Source organism: Schistocerca serialis, chromosome 2 (genome assembly GCF_023864345.2).
Source record: "Schistocerca serialis cubense isolate TAMUIC-IGC-003099 chromosome 2, iqSchSeri2.2, whole genome shotgun sequence".
Taxonomy (NCBI): domain Eukaryota; kingdom Metazoa; phylum Arthropoda; class Insecta; order Orthoptera; family Acrididae; genus Schistocerca; species Schistocerca serialis.
The window spans coordinates 1,102,387,849-1,102,403,075 of record NC_064639.1 but is presented as its reverse complement, the minus strand read 5'-3'; the positions used below and the strand labels follow the sequence as shown (position 1 = coordinate 1,102,403,075).

The 15,227-nt window shown below is 39.3% G+C and overlaps 1 long non-coding RNA gene across 1 annotated transcript in view; it reads right to left on the bottom strand.

The window, feature by feature from the left end:
- Positions 1-8,343: 8,343 nt before the first annotated feature.
- Positions 8,344-15,227, bottom strand: part of LOC126458561 (uncharacterized) — a 72,047-nt gene continuing 65,163 nt past the window's right edge. The window contains exon 3 of the long non-coding RNA XR_007585660.1: positions 8,344-8,480. This is a non-coding gene — a long non-coding RNA (uncharacterized LOC126458561). The remainder of the gene's footprint in view (positions 8,481-15,227) is intronic.

Sequence of the window (15,227 nt, the reverse complement as noted above, 5' to 3'; positions counted from 1 at the left end):
CTTCCTCCACTTGCTGCCAGGTCACACCCCTCCTTTCCACAGGTATTCTCACTCCCATTTTCCACCGTGTTCTTGGGCGCCCTCTAGGTCTTTTCCCATCCATCTTTAGTTCTTCCATAATTTTGGAGAGTCTCTGCCCATGCTTCCTCTTAACATGCCCATACCATCTTAATCTCTTTTTCTTTTCAATTTCTTCTCTCATACTTTCTTGTTTAAGGTCCTTTCTAATCTCTACATTCCTTACTCTGTCCATTCTTGTTTTTCCCTTAACTGCTCTGAGAAATTTCATTTCCCCTGCTTGCAGTCTGCTCCAGTCCCTTTCTGTCATTGTCCATGTTTCTCCATCATAGATGACAATAGGGAAGTAATAATTCTTATACATAAGGAGTTTTGCTTTTTCTGAAACTTCCTTATTCCAAATCAGGTGTTTTCTTGTTTGGTAGAAATTGCCTCCCTTTTGTAACCTCCTATTCATTTCGTTAGTTATGCTTCCATCCCTAGATATTTCACTCCCTAAATAAGTGAAACTTTCTACCACTTTGAGGGGTTCTCGATTCAAGGTAATATTTCCGTTGATCCCTTTCTCTCTTCCAAATACCATTACTTCACTCTTATCTTTATTTATTTTTAATCAATACCTTTTCATTATTTCCTTCCACACATCAAGTTGTAACTGTACATCTACCTCTTTATCACCCCATATTTCTATATCATCTGCAAAAAACATCTTTTTGTCTTTTCCTTGTACTATATCTTTAACTGTCCTATTCATTCCCTCCATCACAACATTAAAATGTGCAGGAGATAGAATACTTCCTTGATTAAGTCCTTGTCTTATTTCGAAGTATTCAGAGTTCCCCAATAGTGTTCTAATTCTACAATTGTGTCCTCTATACACTGTCTTTATTACATTAATGTATCCATGTTCTATATCTATCTTCTTCATTTCTTCCCAGAGTATTTCCCAGTTAACTGAGTCATATGCCTTTTCTATGTCTACAAAAACCATTATCACCCTTTTGTTATACTCCCATCTTTTTTCCATCATTTGACGGATAGAAAATATCAGGTCGATCGTGCTTCTTCCTTTCCTAAAAGCATGCTGTTCTTCATTCAGCTCCTTTTCTATCTTTTCACTTACTCGATTTAGTAAAATTCTTTCAAAAATCTTGGCTGTATGACTCATAAGGGTTATTCCTCTATAGTTTTTACGAAGTCTTTTATTGCCTTTTTTGAAGATGAGAACAATGTCTCCTCTTCTCCAATCGTCAGGTATTGTACTATTTCTCCACACACTTGATAGTACTCTATACAGCACTACATCAGTTTCAGGAAGCGTATCCAGATCACCCAGTATATGTAAAGATTAACAAATGATAAGTTTCAGAAAAACTAGATGATTAATTTAAGAGCAAGAACTTCTCAAATTGAGTAAGTCAAGAACACGTTGGTCTACGTCTGTCCCTTGTGCAAGCAGTTATTCTGCTTGGGATTGATTGACAGAGTTATTGGATGTCCTCCTGAGGGATTCTGTGAGAAATTCTGCCCAATTGGCGCTTTGGATCGTGAAAATTCCGAGCTGGTTGGAGGGCCCCGCCAATAATGCTCCAAACGTGTCCAATTCAGCAACCTTGCTGGCCGAGGTCGAGATTCGGCAAGAATGAAGAAAAGTGGTAGAAACTCTCGCCGTGTGCATCATCTTGCTGAAACGTAAGCCCACGGAGGGACAGCCATGAAGGGCAACAAAACGGGCAGTAGAATATCGTCAACGTACAGTTGTGTTGTAAGGGTGCGTGGATGACAACCAAAGGAGACCTGCTATGAAAAGAGATGGCAGTCCAGTCGACCACTCCTGGTTGTCAGACCATACGGCAGCTGACATTTTGGTTGGTGTCCTGCTTCAGATGAGCCCCGATAACCAGCAAAGACATATCTGGGGACGTTATGGACAGCTGTGGTGTACCAACATGATTGTCACCCGCCATACAGCCTGACACACAGGGGTGATGGTCTGGGTGCCATTTCTTTTCATAGTAGGACAGCTTTGGGTGTGATCCGCGGGACCCTTACAGCACAGCGGTACATCGACGATATTTTACGCCCCGATTTGTTACCCATCATGACAGACCATCCTGGGCTTACACTTGAGCAAGATAATGCCTGCGCGCACTCGGCGAAGTTTCTGCTGCTTGTCTTCATGCTTCCAAACCCTACCTTGGCCACCAAGATCGCCGAGTCTCTCCCCATCGGAGAACGTTTGGAGCATTATGGGCGGGGCCCTCCATCCAGGTCAGTATTTTGAGGAACAAACGTGCCAACCGGGCAGAATTTTGCACGATATCCATCTTTAGGGCACCCAACAACTCTTTCAATCAATGCCAAGTCGAAAAAGTGCCTATGTAATAGAAAGAGGCGGGGCAACGCGTTATTGACTTGCTCAATTTGTGAAGCTCTTGTTCTTGAATAAATCATCCAATTTTCCTGAAATTGAAATTATTTGTTTGTCTGTACATGTACACCATATTTAGCGATTTCCGCACCATTAGGATAGTTCCTTCCTGGTGCGTTGTTTCTTGTCTGAGGGTTGTACTTGTTATAACTTAGTTTAAAAATAGGCCTACCAAAGGACAACTTAAGTAATAACAAATATATGCACTAAATATTTTGGCACAACAAAATTACGTTTAAACATAAAGTATTGTTTTAACTCGGCAACCATATTCACATTCACATTGTTAGCTAGCAAAGTACAAGTGGTCTCTCTGAAGCATATGATGTAAAATTAAGACGATGGCAAAAACATGCAAAAACTGCTCTTTGGGCCCGATTTTCGTATATTATTTAGCCCTTAATGTATGTTCACATTTCACAGTTTTTAATAAAGAAAACCCACTGATGCTGGCACAGAATCATACGAAAAAAACAGTGTTTTACATAGCAAGCGGACTATATATCTAATAATTGTAAAGTAATGTACTATCCTAATTACGATCTAGTTCAAGCGATCAAGGGATCGTCTGTTATTCTTATTAATTTATGTAATCAACTGTGTATGAAATTGCGGCGAATAAATGTTATCACTTTTACGTCTCAGTTAAAACGTCTGCGCAACTCCTTCCAAACAATAAAATGTTGAGCTAACGTTAAAACGAGGTATGCTGCCCATGGCAAGAGTTGATTTTTAAATAAAAGTGACTGGGGCTGTTTGTTATGTATAAATTTTTCTACAGAACGGGAACAAAGGTCGATGATTCATGAAATATTATCGACCTTCTTCTAAACTTGACCACAGCATTAACATTAACATTTTCTCTACTGAATGTTACAACAACAGTCTGTTACCTGGTTGATAGGCACTGTAAAATGTGAGTGCTGGTTACATTAGTACACTGCAGTGTTTCCAGCGACTTCGTTCCGACTATTTTCAGTTTGATTGTTTCACATTGATTCCACGTACATAAAATGTAGATGTTATGTTATACTTTGCAACTGTTCACTCATTACATTTGAATACATTATTTACAGCACTCTCAGTAACGATAAATAACAAGCGAATAGTTAGATTCGGTTATTTAAGAAAAGTTTTGTTAAGCTATAATCATACAAAGTAACTGCAGACCAGAACTGATCTGTAGAATACTAAGAAAACTGCTACTGCTCAGAAGGAAAAACTACTGCAAAAGGTCAAAGAATTGACTCTAATAATCTGACTTGGTATTCTACGATTATGCATTATCCTGAAAAGTGTAGTTGTAATTCTTAATTGAATAAGATCGGCAGTTATTAATGCCCAACAACAATCAAGATATTTAAGACGTTTTGACAGTCTCAATTCAAAAGATTTTAACTCTGACCCCTAGGTTTCCAAATTAGGAATCAATAAAGATTGTATTACGCATTGCAATTAATTTTCCATAGTGAAACGAAATTTATATATGACTTCATAGTTATGCAATTGACTTTTTTGTATAATAAAGAAATTTTTATGTAACAACCTTTCTCAAGTAGCAGTTGCAGCTCTCTGTACTGCAAATATTTAAGGTGCGTCATTAACTAATATGGGTGATGAAAGTTATTGAATAAGGGAGTGCATCAAATACTCTGTTGCGTGCAGGGCGACACAAGAGTATGTTAACATTTGAGAATTCAATACTTCACGGAATAATATATCTAGAGAGGTACAAATTGACGCACTTGCTTGAAATAACATGAAGTGCACTAAATAACCAGGAGATGGCACTTTGTATGATACAAAAGCAATAATTAACATAACTGATTTTTAGCAAAGACAATATTTTTATAACAAACGCTCAGAATGTCAGCCGTTTTTCATCAACAATAGTGCACTCAAGCGACAATGTTGTGAACAGCCCAGTACAGCATATACTGTTTATAGGTATGGTGAGAAATTACCCTCGAATGTTCTCTTTTACCATCCCTAATGAAGTCTGACGATCGTGGTAGACTTGCGACTTCAAGCAACCCCACAACCAATAACCACATGGGTTGAGTTCTGGGGTCCTGGAACGCCAAGCATGAGGAAGTGGCGGCTCAGCACACGTTCCTCACCAGAAGATGTGCGCAAGAGGTCTTTCACACGTGTAGCCGTATGGTGTGGAGCGCCATTCTGCATAAAAGTCGTACCTTCCAGCATGTGTTTATCAGCCAGGCTAGGGATGACGCGAATTTGTAACATATCGGCGTACCTTGCACCCATCACGCTGATAGCCTGAAAAGCAGCACCCCGCATTTCCTCGAAGGAAAACGGTCCGATCAAAACTGATGTGGTAAATCCACACCACATCATGACTTTCTCGTAATGCAGTGGTTCTTTCCACGACAGTTCTGGGAGTTTCGATTGCCCAAAATTCTGCAGCTGTTGCTGTTGACAGACACTCTGAGTGTGAAATGTGTGTCGTCGCTCCGCAACACGTTAGACAACCAGTCGTTATCTTGCTCCATTATTTGAAGAGCCCACATCGCTAATTATCTCCATATCTGACTTCCTTTCTCGCTACAGCTTACTGCAATCACGATTGCTATGTGACGTGACTGACATCTAGCTGTCCAGCGCCATCTGTTGGCCGGTTTTTGCATTCCTTTCCGGTTTTAGTAAAGGCCCATGTCATTTCAGGCTTGTGTGTCAAGTTTTATCTCTCTACCTACATTATTAGGTAAATTTGTGAGTTTTCAAATGTCAACGTACTTCCTCATCATCCTGTATTTCATTCTATAGCTGTTACTGTCAACACAAGTCTATTCATTCCTGTATAGTTACTAGCCTACATTCATTTGACCCCGAATCCCTTGTGTAACTTCTTAATCTCACACATCAATTACCAAATTAAATTCTTTATGACGGTTTAGGATGTGTCGTATGAGTTTGTCCATTTCCTAATCAAGTACTGGACCAGTAGCCATCTACTCTTCAGTATTCTTCTGTACTACCACACTTCAAGAGCTTCTGTTTCTTCCTTCCTGTACTATTTATTGCCCATGTTTCAGTCCCATATAATGTTGAAATCCACACGAATGCTTAAAAAAAATCTTATGGTTAAACTTTTATTTGATACTAAAATATTTCTGTTTTTAATAAAAGCTTTCATTGCTATTCTCAGCCCGCATTTTATATGCTTTTCATTTCTGCCATCGTTAGTTACTTTGCTGACACAGGAGCATAACTTAACTAGTGCCTTTAGTGTCTTATTTTCTAATCTAATATATAACCGGATTTAATTCGACAAGACTCCGTTACACTTGTTTTACTTTTGTCAATTCAATCGATCTTTTCTGTCCTTTCCGACTGTGTCCATATTGCAATATCATTAGTTAATCTAAAATTCCTTATTTTTCCTTCCTGAACTTTAATTCATTTTCCAAATTTATCCATAGGTTCGTTTGCTGTGGGTTTAATACAGAGCTCAAATAACATGAAGAATAGGCGGCGAACCTATGTGACTCTCTCAATTATTGCGTCCGTGTGATGTCCTTCAACTCTTATGACTACAATCTGATTTCTACACAAATTTCAACGAACAGTCGCTGTATTTTATCCCAAATAACTTTAGAATTTCAAAGAATAAGTAGCAGTCTACATTGGCAAATTTTTTTTATGTGTTCAAACTGCTTATAAATGTGAAACTTCCTGGCATATTAAAGCTGTGTGCCGGACCGAGTCTTGAGCTCGGGACCTTTCCTTTTGCGGGCAAGTGCTCTACCATCTGCGTTACCCAAGCATGACTCACGTCGCTTCCTCAGAGCCTTACTTCCGCTTATAGATTTTTATTTGCTTTCCTTCAATCTATCATCTAAGATAACTCATAAGGTCTGTATTGTCCTACATGTGCCCACGTTCCTCGTGGTTCCAAAATGATCCTTCCCCATGTTGATATCTAACAATCTTTCTGTTCTTTTATAAATAACGTGTTCGTATTTTGCAACCTTGTCTTGTTCTGTAAGTGCGAAGGTATATATCACATACGAGGTAGGACAGTTTTGTCATGGTTGGTTCTCAAAAGTCTGTTAATACTTGTGAGCGAATGTCACCTACATCAGGTGCTTTTCTTTGACTTAGGTCTTCAGAGCCAAGTCTAATTATTCTTGCCCCATCTCGTCTTTGTCCACTCGTCTTTCCATTTTACAATATTATCTTCAAGTTTATTTCTTTATGAGGCAAAGAAAGACAGGCAGATTTGCAGCTAAAATGGATGTTTGTTTAGTCGGTGATTGGTTTCGGGCTATGCCCCTTCTCAAACCAACCAATGTTTGCCAAGTAAAATGTCTGTTCAAAATTTTAGTAAAGTGGCTACGTATGTGTATGGTCCCAACTAATGTTCGTTAATGTATTCTGTGTGTCCTCCCACCTTACAGCCTTTCATTTCTGGCTTAGCAATGGATTTCATATTTTTGCTTTCAACTTATAATATTCAACACATTTTTTCTTCAAATTTCACTGATTTCGTTTGAAATGCAGAATCATTGAAATATTGTGATAGCTGAGAAGAATTTACAATTACTTTTTGACACCTAGATTTTATTTAGTGTTCCTGGTTGCTAGTGAAATCAGATTCAGTTTTAATAATTGTTCTTACTGCCAGAACGAAATTTTCACTCTGCAAGGGAGTGCACCCCGGTTTGAAACTTCCCGTCACAGTAAAACTGTGTGCTGGACCGGGACTCTCTGGACCTTCACCTTTTGCGGGGAAGTGCTCTACCAACTGAGCTATCCAAACATGACTCACGACCCGTCCTCAAACTTTCACTTCAGCCAGTACCTCGTCTCCTATCCTACAAACATCGGAGATGTACTCGTGTGAAACTTGCAGCACTAGCAGTTATGGAACAAAGGCTGTTGCGGAAACTGAACTGAATCATTTGTGAAAATACTTTTATTGATTGAATATTCTACATAATACGATTCAACGTAGTGAATACTATGTTTATACAATCCTCAGCGTGTTTAATCCACAATTCACTACTAATATTATTAAGTGCGAAGCAACTCTATCTGTTAGGTTTTTACGACTAAACTGATGAACCAATTTCGATGAAACTTGATCTGGAAATAGCTCGGCAGCGATTCTGCAGTTGCAGCAGTGTTGTGCATTGGGGCAGTCGAGCGTAGTCGGAGGTGGAGGGGCGTAGATCACTAACTGTGTTTACCAGAGCAGGCAGACACGTGGTGGCAGCTGATATTATTGCATGTACAACAGCTTATCTACTCACCATCACTCAGTATGACAACTCTACTGATATGCGAATGCAGCCACAGGTAACAACTAGTAACATTAATCTTAACACTATGATACCATGATTTTTCATGAAAAACCATTCTGTTTTATTAGCTTGTGCTCATCCCAGAGATCGCTTCACAGACTGCATGGCGAGTGTTTATGTAATGTAAAATGCAAAGAATGGAAAACATCAAGGAAATCAAATTATGCATGTACAGTAATCGTAAGGGTAATGAGCTATTGGACTAAAGGTGATCAGTGTTAAGGTACTTTTTAATTATTTAAGTCCCAGAAACAAAGTGACCTTCCACTTGTCCTGAGGGTGGATAATACACATGGATTACCTCTGCTACGTGCAGTATTACAAAAGTAGCAAGATGAAGATGGGCGTGATGAGAGGGAGCTATATCCTTCAAGAGTGGATAACTGCCCAGAATGGCTGATTAGGCATTAAGAGACAATTCCTATAGGAGTCATCTTACACAACTACTGGAAATACTGAAATGTAATATTAAGTGATTATTGAATGTTTGTACTGAATAACATACTTACTTAATATCTCCATTACCGAACAAGTAGAGAAGTCCACCTCCCAGCCACCCATCCATGTCGTATTTTGCATTTAATGTGATATCAGGAAAGTCTATAGCTACAATTAATCTGAATCCAACAGGTACGTAAGAGGCATTGAACACTACATAGTCCAATATATTTTCGATGACAATGTCTTTCAGGTTCAGAATTAGCCTGTAACAGTAAGAAACAGATGTTACGATTATTTATCTGCGTCAACCACATATAAACGAAACTCCTCTGTAAAAGAGCACTGGTATTAGATTCTCAATTTGTGACACAGAAATGAAAGAATTTTTTTGTCAACCTTGTGACCTGTATGTGCATCATATATCGCCCATTGACCATCACAGTAAATGTTATACAGAGAAATAGTTAATAGATTAACTAAGCAGATGGAAAAGCAAGCAGCCGCATGACATATCAGCTCTTCTGAAGTGTGTTTTGATGTTAAGTTAGAAATTAACAGATAGAGAAAAATAATTTCTGTGTGAAGTTTGGGATTTTGATTAAGTAATCTACATAAGAAATGAAAAGATTGCAATATGTGAGAATAGTTTGTTATTGTTGAAATTTATTGATAACATTAAACACCACAGAGTCTGATATAAGTTTGTTACACAGTAGTGTAGACTGACGTTTGTGAAAATATTAAGGTGTGTAAAAGAACTACCTGAATGAAATAAACTTGTACTTGAAAAATGAAAATTGAAACCACACTTGTATTATAATTCAAAGGTCGCTTATTCAAAACATGCTACAAGTTTCGACATGAAAGAGTGTTATCTTCAGACTCCTGTATATGGAAACACACTGCATGAAAGTAAAGTATAATGTGAGTACAGGAACAAAAATCACATTTTGTGACTAAAAAGGAATAAATCGTATAATGAAATTATATAATATAAAAACACTAACAGTACTCACACAAAACACAGTTCAACATCTAATTTATACTGCTTAAATTTTTTTCCTTTTTTTCAATAATTAATTTACCAGAGGGGAGCCCAAGCATACAATGAATTATACCGGCAAAGCAACCGAAGCCATTTATATCAGGTAAGCAGGAAACCTATGAATACAGGATGTACGATAAGAGAACGAAACAACCTAATAACCTGAAAACAAACAAAAAATTAATGAACAAACGTGATTGTATAATTTAACAACACTGAATTAATACCATATATGCTCTAACGACCTCCAGTACATAAATAATGTAAATCACAGTCTAAAACTTAGTATGAAAATAACGTTGAAGTCACAAAAACTATAAACAGATGCTCCACTGATATAAGTAGACAGCAACCCAGTCATATCCCAAAGGCCCACGAACATACTAACATAGAAAATGTGTAACTTGTGCAAGTAAAATGCCATAAATATGCACTATCTCTAGAATAACAACGAAACACGTTACTAATGTTTCTAGTAATTCCAGGAAATATAATGGACATAAAACAATGTGGCCAATATTAGTACCATCCACCATCAATTATGTACCAATAGGGTCAAAAGTAACATACACAATACATATCTATGAACAATTACCGAAGACCATTTCATGTTGCAAATCCCCTCTTTCTACAGTATATAGCAGTAGCCTACAAAATAGCCTAGTAGAAGTCAGTCAGAAACACCAACAGATATATGAATAAATATACACACAGAGGACCATGAGTGTAGAAACTTCCATATGGAAATCCAATAGAATGAACCATGAGAGACATATGTATTAACATACAAGACAATGAAATCTGAAGAAGGGGATCTCAGACAATGACTTACACAAAACTGACAAATGCTGAGCACATCCTTTCATGTCCTGGGAAAAAAGGTGGTGCCATCTGTCCCATACCAAATCGCAATCTACATGGGGTAATTTATTTTATTTTATTTACACATTAAGTTCCATAGGACCAAATTGAAGAGCAAATCTCCAAGGTTATGGAACTTGTCAGTACATGAAATTACAACATAATAGTAATAACAGATAAAAATAAAATGTTTATGAACCCTAAATAAGTAAAGCTATAAGTTTAGGTAAATGCAATCAACAATACAATAATTATCAGCTTAATTTTTCAAGGAACTCCTCGACGGAATAGAAAGATTGACCCATGAGGAAACTCTCCAGTTTCGATATGAAAGGTCGTGGATTACTGGTAAGAATTGAATTCTGGCGGTAGCTTATCGAAAATAGATGCAAGCAATATACTGCACACCTTTCTGCACAAGAGTTAAGAGATTCCGATCACAATGCAGGTTTGATTTCTTCCGAGTATTAACCGAGTGAAAGCTGCATATTCTTGGGAATAAGCTAATATTGTTAACAAGAAATGACAGTAAGGAATATGTATATTGAGAGGCCAGTGTTAAAATACCAAGACTCATGAACAGGGGGCGACAAGAAGTTCATGAACTGACACCACCTATTGCCCAAACCACCAGTTTCAGAGCAAAAAATATCCTTTTAGAATGGGAAGAGTTTTACCCCAAAATATAATACCAGGCAACATAAGCGGATGAAAATAAGCAAAGTAGACTAATTTTCGTGCCGAACAATCACTCACTCCAGATACCATTCGAATAGTAAAAATGGCAGCATTAAGTCTTTCAACACGATCCTGTTTGTGGGCTTTCCATGACCGTTTACTATCTAGCTGAATACCAAGAAATTTGAACTGTTCAGTTTCACTAATCACATGCCCTTTCTGCGAAATTAAAACGTCAGTTTTTGTTGTATTGTGTTTTAGAAACTGAAAAACTGAGTCTTACTGTGATTTAGAGTTAGTTTATTTTCTACAAGCCATGAACTTAGGTCATGAACTGCACTATTTGAAACTGAGCCACTGTTGCACATCACATCTTTTACTACCAAGCCACTGTCATCACCAAACAGAAAAATTTTAGAGTTACCCATAATATTAGGGGGCATATCATTTATATAAATAAGGAACAGGAGTGGCCCCAACACTGATCCCTGGGGTACCTCCCCTCCCCCCACTTGACAATACCCCACTTAGATCCCACATCACAGACATTCTCAACATTGAAAATTATGACCTTCTGCTGTCTGTTGATAAAGTAAGAGGTGAACCAGTTGTGACATACTCCCCATATTCCCTAATGGTCCAAATCTGGAGCAATATTTTGTGATCAACACAATCAAATGACTTAGTTACATCAAAAAATACGCCTATCGTTCGAAACCTTTAGTTTAACCCATCCAGTTCCTCATAGACAAAAGAGGATATAGCATTTTCAATTGTTAAATAACTTCTAAAGCTGAACTGTACATTTGACAGCAAATCATGTGACATAAAATGATGAATTATTCTTACATACTCAGCCTTTTCAATAAATTTAGCAAACACTGATGGCACAGAAATAGGTAAAATTGTTTACATTACCCCTTTCTTCATTCTTATAAAGCGGCTTTACTACCGAATACTTTAATCGTTCAGGAAACTGACCATTTCTAAACGAAAAATTACAAATATGGCTAAATACAGGGCTAACATGTGCATCATAGTATTTTAATATTCTGCTAAGCACTCTGTTATATTCATGAGAGCCCTTAGTCTTAAGTGATTTAATTATTGACTCAATCTCCCCCTTGTCTGTATCACAGAGGAGTATTTCAGACATCAGTCTCAGAAAGGCATTTGTCAAGAGGGTTATATGATTCCCTGTAGAAACTAAATTTTATTTAATTCACCAGCAATGCTCGGAAAATGATTGTTAAATACTGTACATATATCTGAATTATCACTAACAGAAATATTTTTACTACGAACTGACTTTATATCATCGACCTTGTGCTGCTGACCAGACACTTCCTTCAGAACTGACCATATGATTTTAATTTTATTCTGTGAATTAGCTATTCTACTTGAATACCACATGCTCTTTGCCTTCCTAATAACATTTTAAGCACCTTACAATACTGTTTGTAGTTTGATTGTGACTACTTCTAACATTTTGATATAGTTCCCACTTTGCTCTACATGATATCCTTATCCCACTAGTCAGCCACCCGGGCTCCCTATTACTGCTAGTACCCCATTTAGAATGTTCTAAAGGAAAGCAGATCTCAAAGGGCATGAGAAATGTGTTAAGGAAAACATTATACTTATTATCTTGTTATCAGCACTATAAAAGTCCTGCCACTCTTGTTCCTTGACAAGGTTTAAAAAACTCTGTTGCTGTTGTCTTAACTTTCGTACATTGTTTGTAATTATATGTGACATTTCTTTGAGTACAAAAGCCTTTTAGTGTTAAAATTTGTGCATCATGGTCTGAAAGGCCATTCACGCTCTTACTAACGAAATGCCCATCCAGTAATGAAGAATGTATAAAAATATTGTCTATGGCTGTGCTACTGTTACCTTGCACCCTAGCTGAAAAAAAAACCACATTCTGCATCAGATCATATGAATTTAGGAGATCTACTAACATCCTTTTTCTTGCACTATCATATATAAAATTTATACTGAAGTCACCACACATAACTAATTTATGGTACTTCCTATAAAGTGAACAAAGACCCCACTCTAGCTTGAGCAGAAATGCTCTGAAGTCACAGTTAGTGGACCTATAAACAACACCAATTAGATGTTTAGTTTCACTAAATTCAACTGCCCCTGTACAACATTCAAATATCTGTTCAGTGCAGTGCTGTGATATGTGCATGAACTCAAATGGAATACTGTTTTTTACACACATAGCCACTCCCCCACCCTACAAGGATCTCCGTGAAAAACAGCCAGCTAATCTGTAACCTGATAAAGGGAGCCCCTGAATTTTAAAATTATTTAAGTGGTGCTCTGATATACCAATAATTTCAGAGTCAACATCTATAAGCAGCCCACTAACTTTATCTCTAATACCTCATATTTTGATGAAATATACTAATTCCTTCTCTACTTGGAAAGATGACATCCTCTGAAGGTGAGCCCTTAGTTGGAGGGACTTCCTTTAAGCAGGTATACCTATCAGCTGACTTCAATCTAAAAAAGGTGCAGCTCTAACACCAACTACTACAGCAATTTTTCCATGCGTGATCCCACCACCACCCACTACACTGTCACCCATAAGCCTTGCCAGCCTCCCTTTCCCATACCTATTGAGGTGCAGGTGATGCCTTGTGAAACCTGGTCTACTGATAGACTCCAGCGGCACCTCTGAAATGTGACCCATACCCTACGCCAACAGCATCTTCTCCAGACCTTTGTTAACACCCCTAACAGCCACATTAAGATGAGGCTGATCATAATGCTGAAACAGTTGTACGAAATGCAAATTAGTGCCACCAGTTTGAGTAGCTCTCTTTACCAGATGACCACCTACATCATATTCCCTCTCATTATGAAGACTGTTCCCTGCTCCACCCACTATCAGTACCTGATCCTTCTCTGTAAAATTCCTACACAGCTCTCCCACGCTGCCAGTCACTTGAGCCAGTCCTGCACTAGGCTTCACACTGCTGGTGACCTGGTACTCACTCCCCAACACTTCCTGCAACTGCTGGCCCACACCCCTACCATGGGAACTACCTAGAGGCAGAACCTTCCTTTCTCTGTTAGACTTTGCAACTGACCTAGGCCTCCTAACTGCTGAGGACTGCTGTACGTTCCCTATATCTACAGCTACAAGAGGCTCCTCTCCATTCTACTTTGACAGTTGGTCAAATCTATTGCATATACGCAAAGTATAACTGTCTGAATACCTCCTTCTCCTAGCTGCCTTCTTGCCAACTGCCAGTTCCAATTCCCCACCACCCTTCACCCTGCTCAACCTATCTAGTTCCTCCTTTGCATGTTGTAACTGTACATGAAGGGCACAGATCTTACGCTGCTGCTCCTCTATCAACTTATTTCTATGATTCTTCAGTTTCTCCCGGAGTATTTCTTGCTCGGGTGTACTGCTGGTTCATAGTGTCCACCGGGCACAACTACACTCCTGGAAATTGAAATAAGAACACCGTGAATTCATTGTCCCAGGAAGGGGAAACTTTATTGACACATTCCTGGGGTCAGATACATCACATGATCACACTGACAGAACCACAGGCAAATAGACACAGGCAACAGAGCATGCACAATGTTGGCACTAGTACAGTGTATATCCACCTTTCGCAGCAATGCCGGCTGCTATTCCCCCATGGAGACGATCGTAGAGATGCTGGATGTAGTCCTGTGGAACGGCTTGCCATGCCATTTCCACCTGGCGCCTCAGTTGGACCAGCGTTCGTGCTGGACGTGCAGACCGCGTGAGACGACGCTTCATCCAGTCCCAAACATGCTCAATGGGGGACAGATCCGGAGATCTTGCTGGCCAGGGTAGTTGACTTACACCTTCTAGAGCACGTTGGGTGGCACGGGATACATGCGGACGTGCATTGTCCTGTTGGAACAGCAAGTTCCCTTGCCGGTCTAGGAATGGTAGAACGATGGGTTCGATGACGGTTTGGATGTACCGTGCACTATTCAGTGTCCCCTCGACGATCACCAGTGGTGTACGGCCAGTGTAGGAGATGGCTCCCCACACCATGATGCCGGGTGTTGGCCCTGTGTGCCTCGGTCGTATGCAGTCCTGATTGTGGCGCTCACCTGCACGGCGCCAAACACGCATACGACCATCATTGGCACCAAGGCAGAAGCGACTCTCATCGCTGAAGACGACACGTCTCCATTCGTCCCTCCATTCACGCCTGTCGCGACACCAGTGGAGGCGGGCTGTACGATGTTGGGGCGTGAGCGGAAGACGGCCTAACGGTGTGCGGGACCGTAGCCCAGCTTCATGGAGACGGTTGCGAATGGTCCTCGCCGATACCCCAGGAGCAACAGTGTCCCTAATTTGCTGGGAAGTGGCGGTGCGGTCCCCTACGGCACTGCGTAGGATCCTACGGTCGTGGCG